Below are 15,246 nucleotides of genomic sequence, written 5' to 3' on the forward strand. Positions count from 1 at the left end.
GACTAGGCTCCTCCTTTATGCCTTCTGTCCAGCCTGACCTGCAAGCGACCACGTGTAACAGCAACCCCGAAGACCCTTTCGACCCTGGGCCCCGACGCGGGGGGACGGCGAAGTCGAGGGGGTCGGGAGAGGAGGCACGCCGGACAGCGTTACCCGTTAATGATCCTTTCGCAGGTTCACCTACGAAAACCTTGTTACGACTTTTACTTCCTCTAGATAGTCAAGTTTGATCGACTTCTCGGCGCTCCGCCAAGGCCCGCGAGGAGCCCCGGCGGGGCCGATCCGAGGACCTCACTAAACCATCCGATCGGTAGTAGCGACGGGCGGTGTGTACAAAGGGCAGGGACTTAATCAACGCGAGCTTATGACCCGCGCTTACTGGGAATTCCTCGTTCATGGGGAATAATTGCAATCCCCAGTCCCCATCACGAATGGGGTTCAGCGGATTACCCGCACCTCTCGGTGTAGGGTAGGCACACGCTGATCCAACCATTGTGGCGCGCGTGCAGCCCCGGACATCTAAGGGCATCACAGACCTGTTATTGCTCCATCTCGCGTGGCTGAACGCCACTTGTCCCTCTAAGAAGTTTGACGCCGACCGCGGAGGGCCGCGTAACTATTTAGCATGCCGGAGTCTCGTTCGTTATCGGAATTAACCAGACAAATCGCTCCACCAACTAAGAACGGCCATGCACCACCACCCACAGAATCGAGAAAGAGCTATCAATCTGTCAATCCTTTCCGTGTCCGGGCCGGGTGAGGTTTCCCGTGTTGAGTCAAATTAAGCCGCAGGCTCCACTCCTGGTGGTGCCCTTCCGTCAATTCCTTTAAGTTTCAGCTTTGCAACCATACTCCCCCCGGAACCCACAGACTCGTGGTTTCCCTCACGCTGCCCGGCGGGTCATGGGAATAACGCCGCCGGATCGCGGGTCGGCATAGTTTACGGTCGGAACTACGACGGTATCTGATCGTCTTCGAACCTCCGACTTTCGTTCTTGATTAATGAAAACATTCTTGGCAAATGCTTTCGCTTTCGTCCGTCTTGCGCCGGTCCAAGAATTTCACCTCTAGCGGCGCAATACGAATGCCCCCGGCCGTCCCTCTTAATCATGGCCCTGGTTCAGGAAACCCACAAAATAGAACCGGAGTCCTATTCCATTATTCCTAGCTCAGGTATTCAGGCGAGAAGCGGGCCCGCTTTGAACACTCTAATTTTTTCAAAGTAAACGCTCCGAGCCCCGTCCGGACACCCAGCCAAGGGCATCCGGGGGGCACCGGGAGACAGGGTCTGAGACAGGCGGTGGCACGCCTCGCGGCGGACCGCCAGCCCACTCCCGACATCCAACTACGAGCTTTTTAACTGCAGCAACTTTAATATACGCTATTGGAGCTGGAATTACCGCGGCTGCTGGCACCAGACTTGCCCTCCAATGGGTCCTCACCCATGGGTTTAGGATACGCTCATTCCGATTACAGGGCCTCGAAAGAGACCTGTATCGTTATTTTTCGTCACTACCTCCCCGTGTCGGGAATGGGTAATTTGCGCGCCTGCTGCCTTCCTTGGATGTGGTAGCCGTTTCTCAGGCTCCCTCTCCGGAATCGAACCCTGATTCCCCGTTACCCGTGGTCACCATGGTAGCCGACTATGGTACCATCGAAAGTTGATAGGGCAGACATTCGAATGAGACGTCGCCGCCGCGGAGGGCGCGCGATCGGCCCGAGGTTATCTAGAGTCACCAAAGCGGCCGGGGGGCCCGAGCCCCCCGGATGGGTTTTGGGTCTGATAAATGCACGCATCCCCCGAAGGGTCAGCGCTCGTTTGCATGTATTAGCTCTAGAATTACCACAGTTATCCGAGTAACGTGTGGAGCGATCAAAGGAACCATAACTGATTTAATGAGCCATTCGCAGTTTCACTGTACCGGCCGTGTGCACTTAGACCTGCATGGCTTAATCTTTGAGACAAGCATATGTTACTGGCAGGATCAACCAGGTAGTTTGCACCGTGGTCTGGGATGAACCACGAGTGACATCCGCCTCCCCTTCCGGGGGCTAGGAAGCAGCGGGTTGTAAGTGCGTGCGCCGTCAGGTCCAGACGCCATACAGGGCTACCCAGGACAGCTTCCGCGGCCAGTGTAAACGTGCTCGCGCACCGCCCTCTGGCCTTCGGACGCCGACCTCTCACCTTGATGCAAAGCTGTCCCATCCGGTCATGCCCGCACCGTACCCCGTCCACCTCCTCCGGAGGTGCGGACGGCCGACTCCAGGTGCTTTCGGCGTTCCCTCCCTTCACGCCGTTTTGATTTTCGTGGGCCGCTGGTGGGGGGACAAGGGAAAGACCTCGTCGAATTCCCTCCCCCCTAGCCTCGCTCAACCTACGTTTCGTGATGTAACCAAGAAGAGTGATTCGTGGGCCCAGGTAGGTTTGAAGAGGAGGCCAACAAAGCAGGGCACTCCCTTCCTCCCAAACCACAGACACCAGTATAGGACAACTGAGTAGACAGACTGGCCGTCTGAGTCTCCCCCAGAGAGTTCTGGGATGGGTTACAAATAACCCCCACCCCCCATCAGAGGCTTGACCCGCTAGAACCAGGGAGGATCTGTCAAAACCGCTCTCCACATCAGAAGTTCTGGATCAGCCGGGGCTGGTCGGCAGACGTCCACCTAAGGCCGTGGCCTAACCCCGTGTGGGGGGATAGCGCTCGCACCCGTACACGTGGACACCCGCTCGTCAAATGGCTGGCTCCTCACTTACCGTAGGGGGAATGGTTTGCCTACCCCTGGCGGGTCTGGTACTCCACTCTACCAAACAAGGAAGCAACACACCAATAGACCCCTGCAACACCGGGCAGCTTTGGGCAGTGTCACTACACTCCTCCTTGTTCTTCACGTTCCTTCCGTGGTGATTTTTTTTTTTTTTTCGTGGCCATTGCCGTGCATGGCTTCCCCATCGCTTTGCATGCTCTCCATTGCCTCGTGCTGCTTCACCATTGGTCTCACCTGGAGACCGAAGCCGCTCTCCCAGTAACCCGATGGTACCTGGCCAGAAAACCCCGTGCCCGATTTCATCTAGGACAAGGGCCAAACCACAGACCGTGCCCGTCCAGGGTCAACCCCTGGTCGGACAGGCCTGGTAGGTCGATACCATGGATGTGGCAGGCCGACGAGAATCCACTGGTACATTTACAAACACGCCCACCCTGGTGGCATGGCTGTACGACCCATCGTCGAAGCACGCTGCGGCGGACTGAGCCATTGGATCCAGTTGCCTGGGCGTACACTCAGCCCAACAGACGCACTCGGGTCGGGGAGAGCAAAGCAGACTGTGTGCCTGGATGTGCCCACTTCCATAGGGGAATCGGCATGATGGTTCACTTAACCCGAGGAGGGCTCCCCTCGCGGGATAAGCACCCCCCTCGGGGGATGGGGGGGGGGGGGCATCCAGAGCACACCACTTTCCGGTAGGGGACAGGCGTTTGATCATGTGTCCGAGGGAGAGCTCCCCTTGCCGGCCGAACACCCCTCGGACTCCCCTTGGGCTTCCAGAGAACGCCACTGGATGAATTTAGTGCTTGGACCCCATTGATTCTCTTTGCTCTCCCATATACCCGACGGGACCTATTTGCAAAACCCCGTGCCAACCAGACCTCCAGGAAGGGGGCTGGCGGCTAACCATGCCCAGCAGGGTGCACCCTGGTCGGACACTTTGGGAGGGTCGAGAGCCTGGAAGTGCCACCCGGGGGAGTAATTCTGATTTCCGTTTTAATGCACTCAGGGACAGCCCGAGGACCTCTGTAGTGCACCTGAGGCGGACTGAGCCGTCGGGTCCAGGGGTCTGGAGTTCGGAACCTCCAGGGTTCACCTGGCTGTTCTCTTAGCCCGGCAGGGTGCACCCTGGTCGGACACTTCGGGAGGGTCGAGAGCCTGGATGTGCCACCCCGACGAGTAATGAGTTTTCCCTTCGTATCTCTTCCGGACCAGGTCCGATTCGCACGAAACTCGCTGGGCATGGCCAGGAGCGCCCCCTGCTGCCCACGCCACCGTCCCCGCGCTTCTACTCCCGAGGGCCGAGGAGACAGCGAAGCGTGGGTCGGGTCGCCTGCTTCCAGGGTCTCCCTGGTACTCTCCAGTCTCCCGAGTCCATCGGGTCCGACCTCGTATTTTTAGCCCAGACGGGGAATGAGAAAGGGGCCCCCGACCGCCCGAGGGCGGGCGCTCGCTTCTCAGCCTAGGAACGTCCGATTCCCACGAAACTTTTACGCCAGACGTTCCTGGCAGCGAGCGCGTTCAAAGGTGACCCGCGCTGCTTCTCTCCTCCCAAGGGCCGAAGAGATATTCGTCTTCAAACCCGACCGGCCCTGTGTTTGCCGCCCCGGCGGTTTTAAAAAATCATAGCGTAAAAACGGTGGGTGCGCTTCGCCTGCCGCTTGGACAGCGTTAAACGGCAGCCCCGGCTCTTTCCAAAGGGCCCTCAACCGACTTTCTGCTCCCAAGGAGCCCAGAGATATGAAACCGATAAATCAAAACCCCGTGCCAACCAGACCTCCAGGAAGGGGGCTGGCGGCTAACCATGCCCGGCAGGGTGCACCCTGGTCGGACGCTTTGGGAGGGTCGAGAGCCTGGATGTGCCACCCCGACGAGTAATGAGTTTTCCCTTCGTATCTCTTCCGGACCAGGTCCGATTCGCACGAAACTCGCTGGGCATGGCCAGGAGCGCCCCCTGCTGCCCACGCCACCGTCCCCGCGCTTCTACTCCCGAGGGCCGAGGAGACAGCGAAGCGTGGGTCGGGTCGCCTGCTTCCAGGGTCTCCCTGGTACTCTCCAGTCTCCCGAGTCCATCGGGTCCGACCTCGTATTTTTAGCCCAGACGGGGAATGAGAAAGGGGCCCCCGACCGCCCGAGGGCGGGCGCTCGCTTCTCAGCCTAGGAACGTCCGATTCCCACGAAACTTTTACGCCAGACGTTCCTGGCAGCGAGCGCGTTCAAAGGTGACCCGCGCTGCTTCTCTCCTCCCAAGGGCCGAAGAGATATTCGTCTTCAAACCCGACCGGCCCTGTGTTTGCCGCCCCGGCGGTTTTAAAAAATCATAGCGTAAAAACGGTGGGTGCGCTTCGCCTGCCGCTTGGACAGCGTTAAACGGCAGCCCCGGCTCTTTCCAAAGGGCCCTCAACCGACTTTCTGCTCCCAAGGAGCCCAGAGATATGAAACCGATAAATCAAAACCCCGTGACAACCAGACCTCCAGGAAGGGGGCTGGCGGCTAACCATGCCCGGCAGGGTGCACCCTGGTCGGACGCTTTGGGAGGGTCGAGAGCCTGGATGTGCCACCCCGACGAGTAATGAGTTTTCCCTTCGTATCTCTTCCGGACCAGGTCCGATTCGCACGAAACTCGCTGGGCATGGCCAGGAGCGCCCCCTGCTGCCCAGGCCTGGCTCTGGGCCTGGGCACACTTCATTCACTTTGTACCTTTAAATCATACTACTACTACTACTACTACCACCAGAATTCCAGGGCCAAGAGGTCACACAGTCATGCACAGCAAAGTAGCTCTGGGCCTGGGCACACTTCAAGAAGTTTGACCCTTTATATAAGCCTAGAAATAGACTTCCAGGCCCAAGAGGTCAAACACAGTCATGCCCAGCAAAGTAGCTCTGGGCCTGGGCACACTTCATTCACTTTGTACCTTTAAATCATACTACTACTACCAGACTTCCAGGCCCAAGAGGTCAAACACAGTCATGCCCAGCAAAGTAGCTCTGGGCCTGGGCACACTTCAATCACTTTGTGCCTTTAAATCATACTACTACTACCACCAGACTTCCAGGCCCAAGAGGTCAAACACAGTCATGCCCAGCAAAGTAGCTCTGGGCCTGGGCACACTTCATTCACTTTGTACCTTTAAATCATACTACTACTACCACCAGACTTCCAGGCCCAAGAGGTCAAACACATTCATGCCCAGCAAAGTAGCTCTGGGCCTGGGCACACTTCAATCACTTTGTGCCTTTAAATCATACTACTACTACCAGACTTCCAGGCCCAAGAGGTCAAACACAGTCATGCCCAGCAAAGTAGATCTGGGCCTGGGCACACTTCATTCACTTTGTGCCTTTAAATCATACTACTACTACCACCACCAGACTTCCAGGGCCAAGAGGTCAACCACAGTCATGCACAGCAAAGTAGCTCTGGGCCTGGGCACACTTCAATCACTTTGTGCCTTTAAATCATACTACTACTACCACCAGACTTCCAGGCCCAAGAGTTCAAACACATTCATGCCCAGCAAAGTAGCTCTGGGCCTGGGCACACTTCAAGATGTTTGACCCTTTATATAAGCCTAGAAATAGACTTCCAGAGCCAAGAGGTCAAACACAGTCATGCCCAGCAAAGTAGCTCTGGGCCTGGGCACACTTCAATCACTTTGTGCCTTTAAATCATACTACTACTACTACCAGACTTCCAGACCCAAGAGGTCAAACACAGTCATGCCCAGCAAAGTAGCTCTGGGCCTGGGCACACTTCAAGAAGTTTGACCCTTTATATAAGCCTAGAAATAGACTTCCAGGCCCAAGAGGTCAAACACAGTCATGCCCAGCAAAGTAGCTCTGGGCCTGGGCACACTTCATTCACTTTGTACCTTTAAATCATACTACTACTACCAGACTTCCAGGCCCAAGACGTCAAACACAGTCATGCCCAGCAAAGTAGCTCTGGGCCTGGGCACACTTCATTCACTTTGTACCTTTAAATCATACTACTACTACTACTACTACTACTACTACTACTACTACCAGACTTCCAGGCCCAAGAGGTCAAACACAGTCATGCCCAGCAAAGTAGCTCTGGGCCTGGGCACACTTCAATCACTTTGTGCCTTTAAATCATACTACTACTACCACCAGACTTCCAGGGCCAAGAGGTCAACCACAGTCATGCACAGCAAAGTAGCTCTGGGCCTGGGCACACTTCAATCACTTTGTGCCTTTAAATCATACTACTACTACCAGACTTCCAGGCCCAAGAGTTCAAACACATTCATGCCCAGCAAAGTAGCTCTGGGCCTGGGCACACTTCAATCACTTTGTGCCTTTAAATCATACTACTACTACCAGACTTCCAGGCCCCAGAGGTCAAACACAGTCATGCCCAGCAAAGTAGCTCTGGGCCTGGGCACACTTCAAGAAGTTTGACCCTTTATATAAGCCTAGAAATAGACTTCCAGGCCCAAGAGGTCAAACACAGTCATGCCCAGCAAAGTAGCTCTGGGCCTGGGCACACTTCATTCACTTTGTACCTTTAAATCATACTACTACTACTACTACTACTACTACTACCAGACTTCCAGGCCCAAGAGGTCAAACACAGTCATGCCCAGCAAAGTAGCTCTGGGCCTGGGCACACTTCAATCACTTTGTGCCTTTAAATCATACTACTACTACCACCAGACTTCCAGGGCCAAGAGGTCACACAGTCATGCACAGCAAAGTAGCTCTGGGCCTGGGCACACTTCAAGAAGTTTGACCATTTATATAAGCCTAGAAATAGACTTCCAGGCCCAAGAGGTCAAACACAGTCATGCACAGCAAAGTAGCTCTGGGCCTGGGCTCACTTCATTCACTTTGTACCTTTAAATCATACTACTACTACCAGACTTCCAGGCCCAAGAGTTCAAACACATTCATGCCCAGCAAAGTAGCTCTGGGCCTGGGCACACTTCAATCACTTTGTGCCTTTAAATCATACTACTACTACCAGACTTCCAGGCCCAAGAGGTCAAACACAGTCATGCCCAGCAAAGTAGCTCTGGGCCTGGGCACACTTCATTCACTTTGTGCCTTTAAATCATACTACTACTACCACCAGAATTCCAGGGCCAAGAGGTCACACAGTCATACACAGCAAAGTAGCTCTGGGCCTGGGCACACTTCAAGAAGTTTGACCCTTTATATAAGCCTAGAAATAGACTTCCAGAGCCAAGAGGTCAAACACAGTCATGCACAGCAAAGTAGCTCTGGGCCTGGGCACACTTCAATCACTTTGTGCCTTTAAATCATACTACTACTACTACCAGACTTCCAGACCCAAGAGGTCAAACACAGTCATGCCCAGCAAAGTAGCTCTGGGCCTGGGCACACTTCAAGAAGTTTGACCCTTTATATAAGCCTAGAAATAGACTTCCAGGCCCAAGAGGTCAAACACAGTCATGCCCAGCAAAGTAGCTCTGGGCCTGGGCACACTTCATTCACTTTGTACCTTTAAATCATACTACTACTACTACTACTACTACTACCAGACTTCCAGGCCCAAGAGGTCAAACACAGTCATGCCCAGCAAAGTAGCTCTGGGCCTGGGCACACTTCAATCACTTTGTGCCTTTAAATCATACTACTACTACCACCAGACTTCCAGGGCCAAGAGGTCACACAGTCATGCACAGCAAAGTAGCTCTGGGCCTGGGCACACTTCAAGAAGTTTGACCATTTATATAAGCCTAGAAATAGACTTCCAGGCCCAAGAGGTCAAACACAGTCATGCACAGCAAAGTAGCTCTGGGCCTGGGCACACTTCATTCACTTTGTACCTTTAAATCATACTACTACTACCAGACTTCCAGGCCCAAGAGTTCAAACACATTCATGCCCAGCAAAGTAGCTCTGGGCCTGGGCACACTTCAATCACTTTGTGCCTTTAAATCATACTACTACTACCAGACTTCCAGGCCCAAGAGGTCAAACACAGTCATGCCCAGCAAAGTAGCTCTGGGCCTGGGCACACTTCATTCACTTTGTGCCTTTAAATCATACTACTACTACCACCAGAATTCCAGGGCCAAGAGGTCACACAGTCATGCCCAGCAAAGTAGCTCTGGGCCTGGGCACACTTCAAGAAGTTTGACCCTTTATATAAGCCTAGAAATAGACTTCCAGAGCCAAGAGGTCAAACACAGTCATGCACAGCAAAGTAGCTCTGGGCCTGGGCACACTTCAATCACTTTGTGCCTTTAAATCATACTACTACTACTACCAGACTTCCAGACCCAAGAGGTCAAACACAGTCATGCCCAGCAAAGTAGCTCTGGGCCTGGGCACACTTCAAGAAGTTTGACCCTTTATATAAGCCTAGAAATAGACTTCCAGGCCCAAGAGGTCAAACACATTCATGCCCAGCAAAGTAGCTCTGGGCCTGGGCACACTTCAATCACTTTGTGCCTTTAAATCATACTACTACTACCAGACTTCCAGGCCCAAGAGGTGAAACACAGTCATGCCCAGCAAAGTAGCTCTGGGCCTGGGCACACTTCATTCACTTTGTGCCTTTAAATCATACTACTACTACCACCAGAATTCCAGGGCCAAGAGGTCACACAGTCATACACAGCAAAGTAGCTCTGGGCCTGGGCACACTTCAAGAAGTTTGACCCTTTATATAAGCCTAGAAATAGACTTCCAGAGCCAAGAGGTCAAACACAGTCATGCACAGCAAAGTAGCTCTGGGCCTGGGCACACTTCAATCACTTTGTGCCTTTAAATCATACTACTACTACTACCAGACTTCCAGACTCAAGAGGTCAAACACAGTCATGCCCAGCAAAGTAGCTCTGGGCCTGGGCACACTTCAAGAAGTTTGACCCTTTATATAAGCCTAGAAATAGACTTCCAGGCCCAAGAGGTCAAACACAGTCATGCCCAGCAAAGTAGCTCTGGGCCTGGGCACACTTCATTCACTTTGTACCTTTAAATCATACTACTACTACTACTACTACTACTACCAGACTTCCAGGCCCAAGAGGTCAAACACAGTCATGCCCAGCAAAGTAGCTCTGGGCCTGGGCACACTTCAATCACTTTGTGCCTTTAAATCATACTACTACTACCACCAGACTTCCAGGGCCAAGAGGTCACACAGTCATGCACAGCAAAGTAGCTCTGGGCCTGGGCACACTTCAAGAAGTTTGACCATTTATATAAGCCTAGAAATAGACTTCCAGGCCCAAGAGGTCAAACACAGTCATGCACAGCAAAGTAGCTCTGGGCCTGGGCACACTTCATTCACTTTGTACCTTTAAATCATACTACTACTACCAGACTTCCAGGCCCAAGAGTTCAAACACATTCATGCCCAGCAAAGTAGCTCTGGGCCTGGGCACACTTCAATCACTTTGTGCCTTTAAATCATACTACTACTACCAGACTTCCAGGCCCAAGAGGTCAAACACAGTCATGCCCAGCAAAGTAGCTCTGGGCCTGGGCACACTTCATTCACTTTGTGCCTTTAAATCATACTACTACTACCACCAGAATTCCAGGGCCAAGAGGTCACACAGTCATACACAGCAAAGTAGCTCTGGGCCTGGGCACACTTCAAGAAGTTTGACCCTTTATATAAGCCTAGAAATAGACTTCCAGAGCCAAGAGGTCAAACACAGTCATGCACAGCAAAGTAGCTCTGGGCCTGGGCACACTTCAATCACTTTGTGCCTTTAAATCATACTACTACTACTACCAGACTTCCAGACCCAAGAGGTCAAACACAGTCATGCCCAGCAAAGTAGCTCTGGGCCTGGGCACACTTCAATCACTTTGTGCCTTTAAATCATACTACTACTACCAGACTTCCAGGCCCAAGAGGTCAAACACATTCATGCCCAGCAAAGTAGCTCTGGGCCTGGGCACACTTCAATCACTTTGTGCCTTTAAATCATACTACTACTACCAGACTTCCAGGCCCAAGAGGTCAAACACAGTCATGCCCAGCAAAGTAGCTCTGGGCCTGGGCACACTTCATTCACTTTGTGCCTTTAAATCATACTACTACTACCACCACCAGACTTCCAGGGCCAAGAGGTCAACCACAGTCATGCACAGCAAAGTAGCTCTGGGCCTGGGCACACTTCAAGATGTTTGACCCTTTATATAAGCCTAGAAATAGACTTCCAGGCCCAAGAGTTCAAACACAGTCATGCACAGCAAAGTAGCTCTGGGCCTGGGCACACTTCATTCACTTTGTACCTTTAAATCATACTACTACTACCACCAGACTTCCAGGCCCAAGAGGTCAAACACATTCATGCCCCGCAAAGTAGCTCTGGGCCTGGGCACACTTCAATCACTTTGTGCCTTTAAATCATACTACTACTACCAGACTTCCAGGCCCAAGAGGTCAAACACAGTCATGCCCAGCAAAGTAGCTCTGGGCCTGGGCACACTTCAATCACTTTGTGCCTTTAAATCATACTACTACTACCAGACTTCCAGGCCCAAGACGTCAAACACAGTCATGCCCAGCAAAGTAGCTCTGGGCCTGGGCACACTTCATTCACTTTGTGCCTTTAAATCATACTACTACTACCACCAGACTTCCAGGGCCAAGAGGTCAACCACAGTCATGCACAGCAAAGTAGCTCTGGGCCTGGGCACACTTCAAGATGTTTGACCCTTTATATAAGCCTAGAAATAGACTTCCAGGCCCAAGAGTTCAAACACAGTCATGCACAGCAAAGTAGCTCTGGGCCTGGGCACACTTCATTCACTTTGTACCTTTAAATCATACTACTACTACCACCAGACTTCCAGGCCCAAGAGGTCAAACACATTCATGCCCAGCAAAGTAGCTCTGGGCCTGGGCACACTTCAATCACTTTGTGCCTTTAAATCATACTACTACTACCAGACTTCCAGGCCCAAGAGGTCAAACACAGTCATGCCCAGCAAAGTAGCTCTGGGCCTGGGCACACTTCAATCACTTTGTGCCTTTAAATCATACTACTACTACTACCAGACTTCCAGACCCAAGAGGTCAAACACAGTCATGCCCAGCAAAGTAGCTCTGGGCCTGGGCACACTTCAAGAAGTTTGACCCTTTATATAAGCCTAGAAATAGACTTCCAGGCCCAAGAGGTCAAACACATTCATGCCCAGCAAAGTAGCTCTGGGCCTGGGCACACTTCAATCACTTTGTGCCTTTAAATCATACTACTACTACCAGACTTCCAGGCCCAAGACGTCAAACACAGTCATGCCCAGCAAAGTAGCTCTGGGCCTGGGCACACTTCATTCACTTTGTGCCTTTAAATCATACTACTACTACCACCAGACTTCCAGGGCCAAGAGGTCAACCACAGTCATGCACAGCAAAGTAGCTCTGGGCCTGGGCACACTTCAAGATGTTTGACCCTTTATATAAGCCTAGAAATAGACTTCCAGGCCCAAGAGTTCAAACACAGTCATGCACAGCAAAGTAGCTCTGGGCCTGGGCACACTTCATTCACTTTGTACCTTTAAATCATACTACTACTACCACCAGACTTCCAGGCCCAAGAGGTCAAACACATTCATGCCCAGCAAAGTAGCTCTGGGCCTGGGCACACTTCAATCACTTTGTGCCTTTAAATCATACTACTACTACCAGACTTCCAGGCCCAAGAGGTCAAACACAGTCATGCCCAGCAAAGTAGCTCTGGGCCTGGGCACACTTCAATCACTTTGTGCCTTTAAATCATACTACTACTACTACTACCAGACTTCCAGACCCAAGAGGTCAAACACAGTCATGCCCAGCAAAGTAGCTCTGGGCCTGGGCACACTTCAAGAAGTTTGACCCTTTATATAAGCCTAAAAATAGACTTCCAGGCCCAAGAGGTCAAACACATTCATGCCCAGCAAAGTAGCTCTGGGCCTGGGCACACTTCAATCACTTTGTGCCTTTAAATCATACTACTACTACCAGACTTCCAGGCCCAAGAGGTGAAACACAGTCATGCCCAGCAAAGTAGCTCTGGGCCTGGGCACACTTCATTCACTTTGTGCCTTTAAATCATACTACTACTACCACCAGAATTCCAGGGCCAAGAGGTCACACAGTCATACACAGCAAAGTAGCTCTGGGCCTGGGCACACTTCAAGAAGTTTGACCCTTTATATAAGCCTAGAAATAGACTTCCAGGCCCAAGAGGTCAAACACAGTCATGCCCAGCAAAGTAGCTCTGGGCCTGGGCACACTTCATTCACTTTGTACCTTTAAATCATACTACTACTACTACTACTACTACTACCAGACTTCCAGGCCCAAGAGGTCAAACACAGTCATGCCCAGCAAAGTAGCTCTGGGCCTGGGCACACTTCAATCACTTTGTGCCTTTAAATCATACTACTACTACCACCAGACTTCCAGGGCCAAGAGGTCACACAGTCATGCACAGCAAAGTAGCTCTGGGCCTGGGCACACTTCATTCACTTTGTACCTTTAAATCATACTACTACTACCAGACTTCCAGGCCCAAGAGTTCAAACACATTCATGCCCAGCAAAGTAGCTCTGGGCCTGGGCACACTTCAATCACTTTGTGCCTTTAAATCATACTACTACTACCAGACTTCCAGGCCCAAGAGGTCAAACACAGTCATGCCCAGCAAAGTAGCTCTGGGCCTGGGCACACTTCATTCACTTTGTGCCTTTAAATCATACTACTACTACCACCAGAATTCCAGGGCCAAGAGGTCACACAGTCATACACAGCAAAGTAGCTCTGGGCCTGGGCACACTTCAAGAAGTTTGACCCTTTATATAAGCCTAGAAATAGACTTCCAGAGCCAAGAGGTCAAACACAGTCATGCACAGCAAAGTAGCTCTGGGCCTGGGCACACTTCAATCACTTTGTGCCTTTAAATCATACTACTACTACTACCAGACTTCCAGACCCAAGAGGTCAAACACAGTCATGCCCAGCAAAGTAGCTCTGGGCCTGGGCACACTTCAATCACTTTGTGCCTTTAAATCATACTACTACGACCAGACTTCCAGGCCCAAGAGGTCAAACACATTCATGCCCAGCAAAGTAGCTCTGGGCCTGGGCACACTTCAATCACTTTGTGCCTTTAAATCATACTACTACTACCAGACTTCCAGGCCCAAGAGGTCAAACACAGTCATGCCCAGCAAAGTAGCTCTGGGCCTGGGCACACTTCATTCACTTTGTGCCTTTAAATCATACTACTACTACCACCACCAGACTTCCAGGGCCAAGAGGTCAACCACAGTCATGCACAGCAAAGTAGCTCTGGGCCTGGGCACACTTCAAGATGTTTGACCCTTTATATAAGCCTAGAAATAGACTTCCAGGCCCAAGAGTTCAAACACAGTCATGCACAGCAAAGTAGCTCTGGGCCTGGGCACACTTCATTCACTTTGTACCTTTAAATCATACTACTACTACCACCAGACTTCCAGGCCCAAGAGGTCAAACACATTCATGCCCAGCAAAGTAGCTCTGGGCCTGGGCACACTTCAATCACTTTGTGCCTTTAAATCATACTACTACTACCAGACTTCCAGGCCCAAGAGGTCAAACATAGTCATGCCCAGCAAAGTAGCTCTGGGCCTGGGCACACTTCAATCACTTTGTGCCTTTAAATCATACTACTACTACCAGACTTCCAGGCCCAAGACGTCAAACACAGTCATGCCCAGCAAAGTAGCTCTGGGCCTGGGCACACTTCATTCACTTTGTGCCTTTAAATCATACTACTACTACCACCAGACTTCCAGGGCCAAGAGGTCAACCACAGTCATGCACAGCAAAGTAGCTCTGGGCCTGGGCACAATTCAAGATGTTTGACCCTTTATATAAGCCTAGAAATAGACTTCCAGGCCCAAGAGTTCAAACACAGTCATTCACAGCAAAGTAGCTCTGGGCCTGGGCACACTTCATTCACTTTGTACCTTTAAATCATACTACTACTACCACCAGACTTCCAGGCCCAAGAGGTCAAACACATTCATGCCCAGCAAAGTAGCTCTGGGCCTGGGCACACTTCAATCACTTTGTGCCTTTAAATCATACTACTACTACCAGACTTCCAGGCCCAAGAGGTCAAACACATTCATGCCCAGCAAAGTAGCTCTGGGCCTGGGCACACTTCAATCACTTTGTGCCTTTAAATCATACTACTACTACTACCAGACTTCCAGACCCAAGAGGTCAAACACAGTCATGCCCAGCAAAGTAGCTCTGGGCCTGGGCACACTTCAAGAAGTTTGACCCTTTATATAAGCCTAGAAATAGACTTCCAGGCCCAAGAGGTCAAACACATTCATGCCCAGCAAAGTAGCTCTGGGCCTGGGCACACTTCAATCACTTTGTGCCTTTAAATCATACTACTACTACCAGACTTCCAGGCCCAAGAGGTCAAACACAGTCATGCCCAGCAAAGTAGCTCTGGGCCTGGGCACACTTCATTCACTTTGT

At 51.6% G+C, this 15,246-nt stretch overlaps 1 non-coding gene across 1 annotated transcript; it reads right to left on the reverse strand.

Annotated features, from left to right (window-relative positions):
* Positions 1-157: 157 nt before the first annotated feature.
* On the reverse strand, positions 158-1,996 carry LOC145654696 (18S ribosomal RNA). The gene has a single exon (XR_014120902.1). It is a non-coding gene; the product is annotated as an 18S ribosomal RNA (ribosomal RNA).
* Between the last annotated feature and the right edge of the window lie 13,250 nt (positions 1,997-15,246).

This window comes from Electrophorus electricus, unplaced genomic scaffold, assembly GCF_041902795.1.
Source record: "Electrophorus electricus isolate QZ-2024a unplaced genomic scaffold, ASM4190279v1 Scaffold145, whole genome shotgun sequence".
NCBI lineage: Eukaryota > Metazoa > Chordata > Actinopteri > Gymnotiformes > Gymnotidae > Electrophorus > Electrophorus electricus.